The sequence below is a fragment of the Oryzias melastigma genome, linkage group LG23 (assembly GCF_002922805.2).
Source record: "Oryzias melastigma strain HK-1 linkage group LG23, ASM292280v2, whole genome shotgun sequence".
NCBI classification, from domain to species: Eukaryota; Metazoa; Chordata; class Actinopteri; order Beloniformes; family Adrianichthyidae; genus Oryzias; species Oryzias melastigma.
The window spans coordinates 21,804,943-21,815,299 of NC_050534.1; the positions used below are offsets into that span (position 1 = coordinate 21,804,943).

The following is a 10,357-nucleotide window of genomic DNA, read 5'->3' on the forward strand; positions in this document are numbered from 1 at the left end:
AAAAAAAAAAAAAAAAAAAAGTCAATTTTTGCCAAAACAGTTTGTAAGGCTGAGCCAAATGTGGCGGAGGGCCGGATATGGCCCGCGGGCCATTGTTTGGGGACCCCTGGTTTATCTCAACCAAACTAAAACTGAAGGATGATAGTAAAAGGGCGAGAGCGCCCTGAAGTCACATGACTTTCTGATAGAAGATAACACCAGAAGAACAAAATCCACAAATGTCTCCTAAATTTAAGCAAAGAAAATAAATAAAATAAAGCAACCAATTCATCAACAATCACAACCAGCAGAAAGCGTTCTGCTTCAAAAGGAGATTTTTACTCTCCAGATTGTTTAGAGGACTGAACTCCTGCTCGTTTATGGTGGAGAATGTTTATAATCTGTTCCAAATCCTCTTATTCTGGACTTCATGAAAGCATCTCCATCAGCATCCATCTCTGAGACGCTTCAGGCGATAGACCGGACCGCATGTGGAGCGGGAATCTTCCTGCAGCTCTGCTGCATTTTAGAGCAGCTTTCATTTCAAACACAAACGTTGACAAGCTTTACATTTTACATGAGAACCCACACGGGTAGAAAGATCTCTACAGCTCTGGGTTTTGTGTAATTCAAGACCTAAAGATGCTGTTTGTGATGAAAAACAGCTGAAGACTCTAAAATGGACTTTAAGGTTAGAAGTTGCTGCTGTGGAATTATTATTTGTCAAAAACATTTAATATTATTCTACAATGTCTTGACTCTTAGTAAGGTGACGCATGAATCAAATCAGGTTTATTGTAGTTGTACCTTTTATGTTTGTTTTTTTTTCTATGTATTGCACATAAAAGAGGCAGAAAAATAAGTTTTCTTCATACTGCTCTCTTTCATTTCCTCAACAAAAGATGCCTTGTGCTGTTTTAATGTATTTAATGTTTTTCCTGTGGAAATGAATAAAATAATAAAAAAAGAAAAAAATCAATTTCTCTGTCAAATAAAAAAAAACTGCCATCAAACAAGGCGCAGTTTTTATAAACTCCAAACATTAAAAACAACTAAAACTAAAAAAGGTAAAATAGTAAAGTATAAAATAGGTGATAAACTAACAACACTAGTAGCAGCAAAGCAAAAATTAAATAAGACACACCAACAACAAAGAGAAGACAACATGGAAGTGTTGGTGTATGGTGCATAGACAGTGGAAATATATCAGTGCTATTTTTAATTGATTTAATTCAGTCGACAACGCTATACTACTGAGACGACTGAAAAACTGGGTGGGTCTCACTGGGCCAGTACTAAACTGGTTCAAAACGTACTTAGAAAACAGGAAATATTTTGTGACAATTGGTAACTTCACCTCTGAGCCAATAGAAATTACATGTGGAGTGCCCCAAGGCTCCATCCTGGGACCACTTCTGTTTAACATCTACATGCTCCCACTGGCCCAGGTTATAAAGAACAACAACATTAGTTACCATAGCGATGCAGATGACACACAGATATATATTAGACTGACACCAGGAGACCGAGGCCCTGTACAGGCTCTTGGTAAATGAGGACATTAATGACTGGATGTGTCACAACTTACTTCAATTAAACAAAAACAAAACGGAGGTTATTGTCTTTGGGGCCAAAGAAAAAAGGTTGGACGTCACTACAGAGCTTCAATCTATTCAACTAAAAACTACCAACCAGGCCAGAAACTTGGGTGTAGTGATAGACACAGACCTACATTTGATAAACACATTAAGGCAGTCACTAAATCAGCCTATTATCATCTCAAAAATATCTCAAGGATTAAAGATCTGATGTCTAAGCAGGACCTGGAGAAACTAGTGCATGCTTTCATCTTTAGTCGACTTGATTACTGTAACAGTGTTTTTACAGGACTACCAAAAAAATCCATCAGGAAACTGCAGCTTATTCAGAACTCTGCTGCTCGGGTTCTCACAAGGACCAAGAAAGTAGACCACATCAGTCCAGTTCTGAGGTCTTTACACTGGTTACCTGTCTGTCAGAGGATAGACTTTAAAGTTCTGCAAAAGCCAAAACACTGAAAACATGTTTAAATTATCTAAAAACAGCTAGCATAATGCTAGAATGTTAGCTAAACTCCAAATGAGCCAAAAAAATTGAAGCATATTTAAATTAACCAAAAACTGCTAGTTCATTCAATTCAATTTTATTTATATAGCCCAAAATCACAAAGAGATTTGCCTCATTGGGCTTCAAAATATAAACAATTGTTAAAAACTAAACAGACTACATAAACTGGTTATCCCTGCCCTTAGACCCTCCCTCCCGGTAAGGAAAAACTCCTAAAAAAACCTGAGTCAGGAAAAAAGAAGAATAACTCTAAAATTTTAGGTAAACTCCAAATAGGGCTAAAAAAATCGAAACAAGTCTAAATTAGCTAGAAACAGCTAGCATAATGCTAAAATGTCAGCTAAAATCTAAATTAGCCAAAAATTTGAAACCTGTTTAAATTAATCTAAATCAGCTAGCATGATGCTAAAATGTTAGCTTAACTACAAAAATGTTAGCTTAAGCCAAAAAACTTGAAACAAGTCTAAATTGACCACAAACAGCTAGCATAACGCCAAAATGTTAGCTAAAATCTACATTACCAAAAGAACTGGAAACATTAATCTAAAACAGCTAGCATAACGCTAAAATGTTAGCTAATCTCCAAATAAGCAAAAAAAAAAATCTCTTAAAACCGTGATAAAAATGAATGTTTTGAAGAAAGATAGAAAGAGCAAACTTGTCAGCAACTGACGAAAATTTGATTGTCTTTCAGTCTTGTCAATAAAGTTTTTTGAAAAAAAGAAGGCTAGATCATGTGACTCAACAGGAATGATGATGCTCTGAACCTTAATTTCAGTTCAAAATCTTCCTCATTTCCATGTGGCGACATTATAACTTCAACTTTTTAACCCCAGTGACACTTAAACATAAAATCCTTAACATACTGTAACTTTTCAACCATTAACTCCATCATTTCATTAGATTTTAGAGGAGAAAAGCGGCGGAAACCGCCGCTTTTCTCCTCTAAAATCTAATGAAATGATGGTGTTAACAGTTGAAAAGTTACAATAAATGAAAGAATATAAACACTGGAGCTCTGGTGTTAAAGGGTTAAACTCTCATCTTCATTGATGAAACCCGATCTGGAACTCTCTCAGACACAAAACATGAATAAAACTCACCATCATCTGCGTAAAACCGAACCAGTCGCTCCGTCTTCATGAACTTAAACACTTTTTATTTACCTTTCAGTAACACAGTCATGAAGCCACATCATCACTTCACAGTGTGACAGCAGCAGGTTTGTGTTCCTGTTTTACACAACAACAACAAAAGCCCCCGTTTTCCAGAAAGCCCCGAGGTCTGAAACATCCCGAGGTCTGAAGGTATTACCCCGATGATTCATGTCTTCTATTATCTGAGGACGATTAATCTGTCAGTCTGCGATGAAACATTTATCTCAGCTGTCGCTTTGCATTTGCATGCAATCCACAGCGACCTGTCAGAACGGGTTCAACCGCCGCGCATTAAGAGGATTAATTTCCGTTTTCTCTAAAAGCTGCAAACCGCGGCCGCAGTGTGTCAAAAGGAGAGTCGTAAGTTTGGTGACAAAATTTAATTAGAGGGAGGTCAGATAAAGGAGGGAAAAATGGGAAAATATTTCTCTTTTTTTAGCATCTGAGCAGTAATTTTCTTTATCGGTTAAGCCGATTCTGAAGGAGTGGAAATGAGACAATAAAGTTGACACAGCAGCAGACAAACTGGATTAGAAGAGCAGCAAGTAGGAAATAAAAAACAAACTGAGGACTAAACTCGGAAACATCCAGACTAGGAGACTTTTGTGGGTTTTGGCTTTACTGCCCCCAACCCAAAATGTCCAACTATCCATTAGAAACAAAAGTAAGAATCTTGTTTTTGGTGATTTGAACGTGTTCTTTCTGATGTTGGACACATACAAAGAAAAAGGGGATTAAAATGTAAATTTTGAGTATTTCTTTATTTAAATAGTTGTAAATCAGTTTGAAAAAGATCATATTTGTAACCTAGGAAATACGCTGGGCGGGGCCAAAAGTTTCCTTTATTTAAAGTTTCATTTAAATCATGAAGAGCAGATTAAAAAATGTAATTCGAAAAAGATTGTATTGTAGAAAATACGCCAAGAGCTCTTTGCTCCGCCCCTTTCGCATGCATCCACCTGCAGATCCATGAACGCCGTTTTCCTTGTCTGAGCTGGAATATGGGTCAGAAAAATGAACGCTCGACATTTTTAATGTTACGTTTGGGGGCTGTAAGCTAGTGGGAGAATGTTAAAACGGAAAGCTCTTAGGATGATGGGACATGAGGCAGGCTTGGTCCTCCCCGACGGTCCTGCCCTCAACTCTGAAGCAAGTTTCTGATCAACTCCTGCTGCTCTGCAGAAACTATGTCCTTGAAAATGACGAGTTTTTAGCGAACAGCATCATCACAATCAAAAAACCACTGGGGAGAAGATGATCAGAGTGGAACTTTAGAGAAACATTTAAAATATTTGAAAATAAACACAACAATTCAGTCATGAATAACAAAAATCCCCAATAAATACAAATATTTGGTAAACAGGTCTCACAATATGTTACATTTAAAGTAAGGTAGCAGATTTTAATCAAAAGTCAGTGCAGATGTTCTTCCTTCTGACACCAACCTCTAGTGGTCATTGGAGGAACTGCAACATTTGATGGTTCAACTCAATGATTGAAGATGAGGTGACCTTTCTTACCTCATCAGGACTCAAAAGAGGAACATCAAAGGTTATAAAACTCTTTATGATGCAGCAGTTCTCACTAAATATGTTTAAGAATTTCTAAAATAACTGATCTAGTGTCCAGAGGAAACTGGGAAACATTCCCGTCTGGAAAGCTCCTCCCTAAAGCTCCATGTTCAGCCGAGGTTCCACTTTCAAGGCTGTTCAGGAGGTAATTAAAACACAGAGGGTCCCGGGGGTTCGAGTCCCTCAGCTGTTAAACGCTCCACCGAGAAACATTAAGAAGATCTACGCTGTAGTTCACAGGCTCCTGATAAAACTCACAGAATGACTCCTCAGAGTTTCTGTTTTCATTTAAGCAGAAGTGTTTGGATCTGTTTAAACATTTGAGCTAAAGTCATAAAAACGATCATCATTACTGAGGATTGATGTGATGAAGACTCAGTTACCTGCAGGGAGGCGGGGCCTGTTCTCTGATCTGAGTCTTGATCGTCCAGACCTGGAGAGAAAAAGACCAGAAAAAAGGGCAGAAAAAAAGAGAAGTTTAGATGCAGAAAAACTACTGAATGAAGACATTCTCTCACAAAAAGAGGTTTTTCTTCATTACTGTAGTTTGTTTCTTACATCTTAGTTTCTGGTTTTGTTCCCCGACTTCTCCTGGACACACAGAGAAGGTCACAGCTGCCTGCAATCATTTCATTAGGACTCACTGAGCCGGAGCTGCTCTGTTCTCACCGTAGAAGCAGCCTATGTAAATTCTAGAGATCTTTCTAGTAGATTTCTGAGTATCTCCAGGTATTGGCTTTGACCTTCGTCCCACGCTGTGACATTTCTGGTTATTACATTTTCAGAACTCTCTAGATTGTCTTCTACCGACCAGACAGAACATTTACAGTAAAACATGAAGCAACTAATTAATACAGCAAACCACAACAGATTCTTTTTCATTTACAAAAGACTGTTAAATCATTTTTTTGTTTTTGTGTTCAGTGCATCAGTTTTCCTATAAACTTCCCTCACAGACTATAATTGAATAAAATGAATAATCTGGACTAATTGGATTATAAAAATCCTGTTTTCTAATTAATTAACATAATCCAGGTTCAGTGTTTTTTTCCTTCCTTTGACTATAAAGACTTTTATTACGGCCCGCGGATGTCACTGACTCCAAGGACCAGATTGTTTTGTAAAATAATCTGCGCCTTTAAGCAAAAATGTGTGAATAAATAAATAAAAACGATGAAATCACAGCGAGTAAAACCATTTAAAAAAACGAATGGGATGAAAATCGCTTGAGGAGTCATAAAAAATAAGTATTTGAAACCAAATCACACGTGTCAGGGATATCCAAGAGAACTTTTGAAGTTATTATGGGATGGCCACACGACCTACGGCTTGGCGGCCATTTTGTGTCAAACTCTAATAGGAAAACAACACTTTTGTTTGTACGATTTTCATGAAACTTACCAAACATGCCGCCAACTTAAGTCTACAACCACTACAGAAGTTCCGTTGACCTTCGACCTTGTAAAGAGGCGGCCATCTAAAATTATCAAAAAGAAACACCTTTAGTACCGGATACAACCAAAACTCGTTCCTAGAGACTTTCATCGATCGTCTTGTAACTTCTTCATTGGAGACCAACTGCAAAAAATGTGGGAATTAGAAATTGTATAATTTTAACGGTGTTCACGTGTCGAGTTCACCACTGTTACAAGCTAGCTCGCAGATTTTTAATCAGAATGTTGTAAAAGGGCATCCATTAGTTTTATAACAATGTTGACATTGTGGACGTGGTAAACAAAAAACATCCCAAAAAAATAAAAAATGTAATAAAGGGAAAAAAAGTTGGAATCCACTAATGAAACCAACATACACGTGTCAGGGATATCCAATGAGAGTTTTGAAATTATTATGGGATGGCCACATGACCTATGGCTTGGCGGCCATTTTGTAACAAAATCTGTGATTTTCCCGTTTTTGAAAACAAACCTTTAGTTTGACTGATTTTCACTGAATTTCCCCCGCAGGCCCCTAACTTGAGTCTACAGCGACTCCTGGAGTTTCATCAACCTTTCTCCTTGAGAAGATGCCGCCATCTTAATAAAAACATTTTGTTTACCAGCTGCAATCAAAAACTCGTCCTAGGAATTATCTTCAATTGTTTCCCAACTTCTCTGGCATCATTGGGAAGTGAAAAAAACATTGAAGTTGTAGATTTTTAACGGCGTGCACATGGCGAGCTCAGAAAAGTGGCGTTCTCCTCTTACTTGCACATTTTTCAATGTGATGTTGTGGAAAATGGAATACTAGGCTAAAGGTGAAACAAGTATTACAACATATGAACATATAGGGAATGTGGGTTAGCGAATAACGTCCGTTGCTAAGGAAATCCAAAAGTTGACTTTTGCAGATTCTTCTGAAACTCACTCTGATGTGTTCGGTGACCCCAGGCGAACAAAACATAAAATAGTTGCTATGGAGATTAAACCAACAGAGAAGCCGCCATCTTGAAAAAGGTGTTTTTTACAATGATTTGTCATACAGCTAAAATAGCTTTATAAAAAGAAAGGGGCGGAGTCACGACTGTGTAGTGGCAGTTTTTTAGTTTCTGTTTTAGAGCCAAGAATTCATTTGCAAACATTTCCGTTAAGTGGGGAAATAATTAGTTTGATGTAACGAGGCGTCGCTTTTCATTTTTAAAGTTATAAGTAAATGTTCTGTTTTCACGTAACCTGTCGGATTCTAGCGCCAACTACGGACATGTCTCCTCAAAGCTCAAGCAGGTTGAAGGTTTGAGAGAATTCAGCACAAGAAGATTACACAATCCCAAAGAACAAGTTAACCAGAGATGCAGATTTATTTTTGAAACCAACCTCTGAATTCTACTGAAGGAAATCCTTTAGGAGGACATGTGGGGCTGAACAATGAAATGAACGACATGTTTTTCTCTGGTAGTTTGAGGTTAAAGCAACATTTCTGTCTTCCTTCTGGAGATGCAGTTGAACCAGTTTGCCTGAAGACAGTCGACAAAGATCAACTTCTGTTAGGAGCAAGCTGATGGGATAATTGCAGACGTGAAAACACACCTGTGAATGAAACTTCGCTCGTTTTAGCCCCAACGCTGCGTCAGTGCCGGGGCTTGAAACTAAAAACCAAGCAGGAATTTTATGCTGGAATAATTATTTACAACGTTTCTGAGAAGTAAAACAAGCTGCTGGAGAGTTTTTTTTTGCTAAATAAGAGTTCTAAAAATGGTGTCAGAAGTGGGCCTGAGAAGCTGAACTGTGACAGCGAGCCAATGGAGATAAAGCGAGGAGCCAGACGTTAGCAGGACAAACCACAGATGCCAGCTGCTTCCTCCTCCTCCCGCCCTGCAAATGTCTCCGCCCGGCTCCAGTTACCCTGAAGGCGGCAGCAGAAGGACCGATTCATTCACCATCTGAACCCAGAGGAGCCGGGGGCCGCTTCATTTACGCTACAGAGCCTCCCCATTTAGGCGAGCTAACAGCCCGCAGCTCCTGAGCGCTGGAGCCGATTCAGCCGACTTCGGAGGACCATCCCGCCTCTCCTGGTGGCTCCGTCCGACCTCAGCTGCTCTGCAAACCAGATGTTCGGCTTTGTTTTAGATCTGAAGGTTCGTTTGGTGCCGTATCAGATCCAGCAGCGTCTGAGGAGTTTGATTCTCTGATTGGCTGAGTGGAAAGCAGAGCCTCCAGAATCAGAAAATACACGACTCAAAGCTTTGAAAGAACAAACAGGGACTTTTATGAGCTCACAAACCTTTTATGATTTTGTCCTCATCATATAACTTTCACCAAACTGCTGATTAAAATCCTGAATTCCCTCTGAATCCAGAAGTTTGTGAGGTTCTGGAGGTCAGTCTGCATCAAACTGCATCTCCTAGTCTTCTTTGAGAGTCATCGACGTCATGATAAATGAGACAGCTTTAAGTTTAAAGAATGTTGAAGTGATGTGTGAGGAGCCACAGATGAAAGAGATAAAAGTAAAACCTTAGTCAAACTCACCGAACAGAGGATTGATCGATCATTTGAGTGTCACAAATACTGACTTTGTGTTCAATTTTTTTTTACTTTTTTGATATGCAATTTTGAAAAAAGAAATTTAATTTCTACAAATATTAGGAAATAAAACTTCATAAATAAACAGTTTATTGTATTTCACATTTCTTTGTGTTCTTTGAACATACATGCAGTACTATTAAATACTTTAATAATATTATTTATTTATATAATGGTATTACTGGAATTGATGACCTGCAATGGAGTAGTTTTTACAGTAAGGTATCTGTACTTTTACTCAAGTATGGTTTTCATGTACTCTTTACAACTCTACCAAATGTTTAGCAAAGCTGCTTTGTGTCACACATTAATCAAATCTGAAGTCTTACCGACTCCTTTCAGGTCTGGACTGGTCACACCTGAAGACCGATGGAGACTGAAGAAAACATTTTTTTTTTCCTACATGTTCTTGTGGCATTTTTCTGATGATGGAACATACAAACATACATACATAACATAGATTCATATATATATTGGGAAGATACTTTTATTACACACTCAAGGTCCATTTGCCACAAAAACACAACAGATAAAATACTTAAAAGCAATAAAATAAATGTACATATATATATAATAAAAAATGTAAAAAATAAAATAAATAAAAAGAGACACAATGATAAAAGTATAAGACCCAATAAAAACAATGACATAAAATTACAAAGTTTTGTAAACTTAAAAAAAAACCAAAAAAAACAAAAAACAATTGCAGACTTAAAAATTAATAACTTAAAAAAAATTAAAAAGTATATATATATATATATATATTTGTATGTGTCTGTGTGTGTGTATACACATAAGCATATATGGTTATATAAATATATTTACACACATATATATTTATTTATATAGTAAATATATATATATATATATAAATATATATTTACAATGTTAAATTATATGTTGAATTTCTCATTATTTATTTATTAAAATTATTGAGATTTAAGAGCAGATGAAAGAAAGAAAGAAAAACAGTTTTTTAAAAACTGTATTTGTGATGTAGTAAATGGACTGGGCAGGTCCATACGCTTCCTCCTCCGCCTCATTCTGATGCATCCACTCGTAGACAAACAGATCCATGAACATCTTCTGAGCTGAAATCTGGATCAGAACTGGATAGTTGAGTTCCTGATTGGGAGTTATGGCGTGGCGACCTGCCAAAATGTAGATATTTGAACTCTGGTCACACCACCCAATTCACGTCGCTCAAGTTTCGCTCCTTCCAGACCGCCGCGCCTGTCACCAAATTACGCCGCGGTATTTCAGATCGCCTCAATTCGTGTCTATGCCGTTGACCTAACATTGAAACTGGCCGCCTCTGCCGCGCCAGTTTGAACGCAGCATCAGGTCAAAGGCGTGAGGGGCTGTAAGTTAGTGGAAGAATATGTAAACTGATGGTAAAGGGGGCAGACTTACTCTCTGCCAACAGCCCCGCCCACAACTCTCAGGTGAATTTCTAGCAAACTTCTAGAAAAGATCTCTGAGAAAACAACACATCATAATCGTGGTTAAAAGCCTCCTGGGAATGCTT

General features: G+C 37.8%; 1 long non-coding RNA gene across 1 annotated transcript in view; it reads right to left on the reverse strand.

The window, feature by feature from the left end:
- LOC118598087 overlaps positions 1-5,656 on the reverse strand; it is a 6,850-nt gene extending 1,194 nt beyond the window's left edge. Inside the window, exons 1-2 of the long non-coding RNA XR_004947187.1 lie at positions 5,372-5,656; positions 5,197-5,246 (exon numbers count right to left, since the gene is read on the reverse strand). This is a non-coding gene — a long non-coding RNA (uncharacterized LOC118598087). The remainder of the gene's footprint in view (positions 1-5,196; positions 5,247-5,371) is intronic.
- Between the last annotated feature and the right edge of the window lie 4,701 nt (positions 5,657-10,357).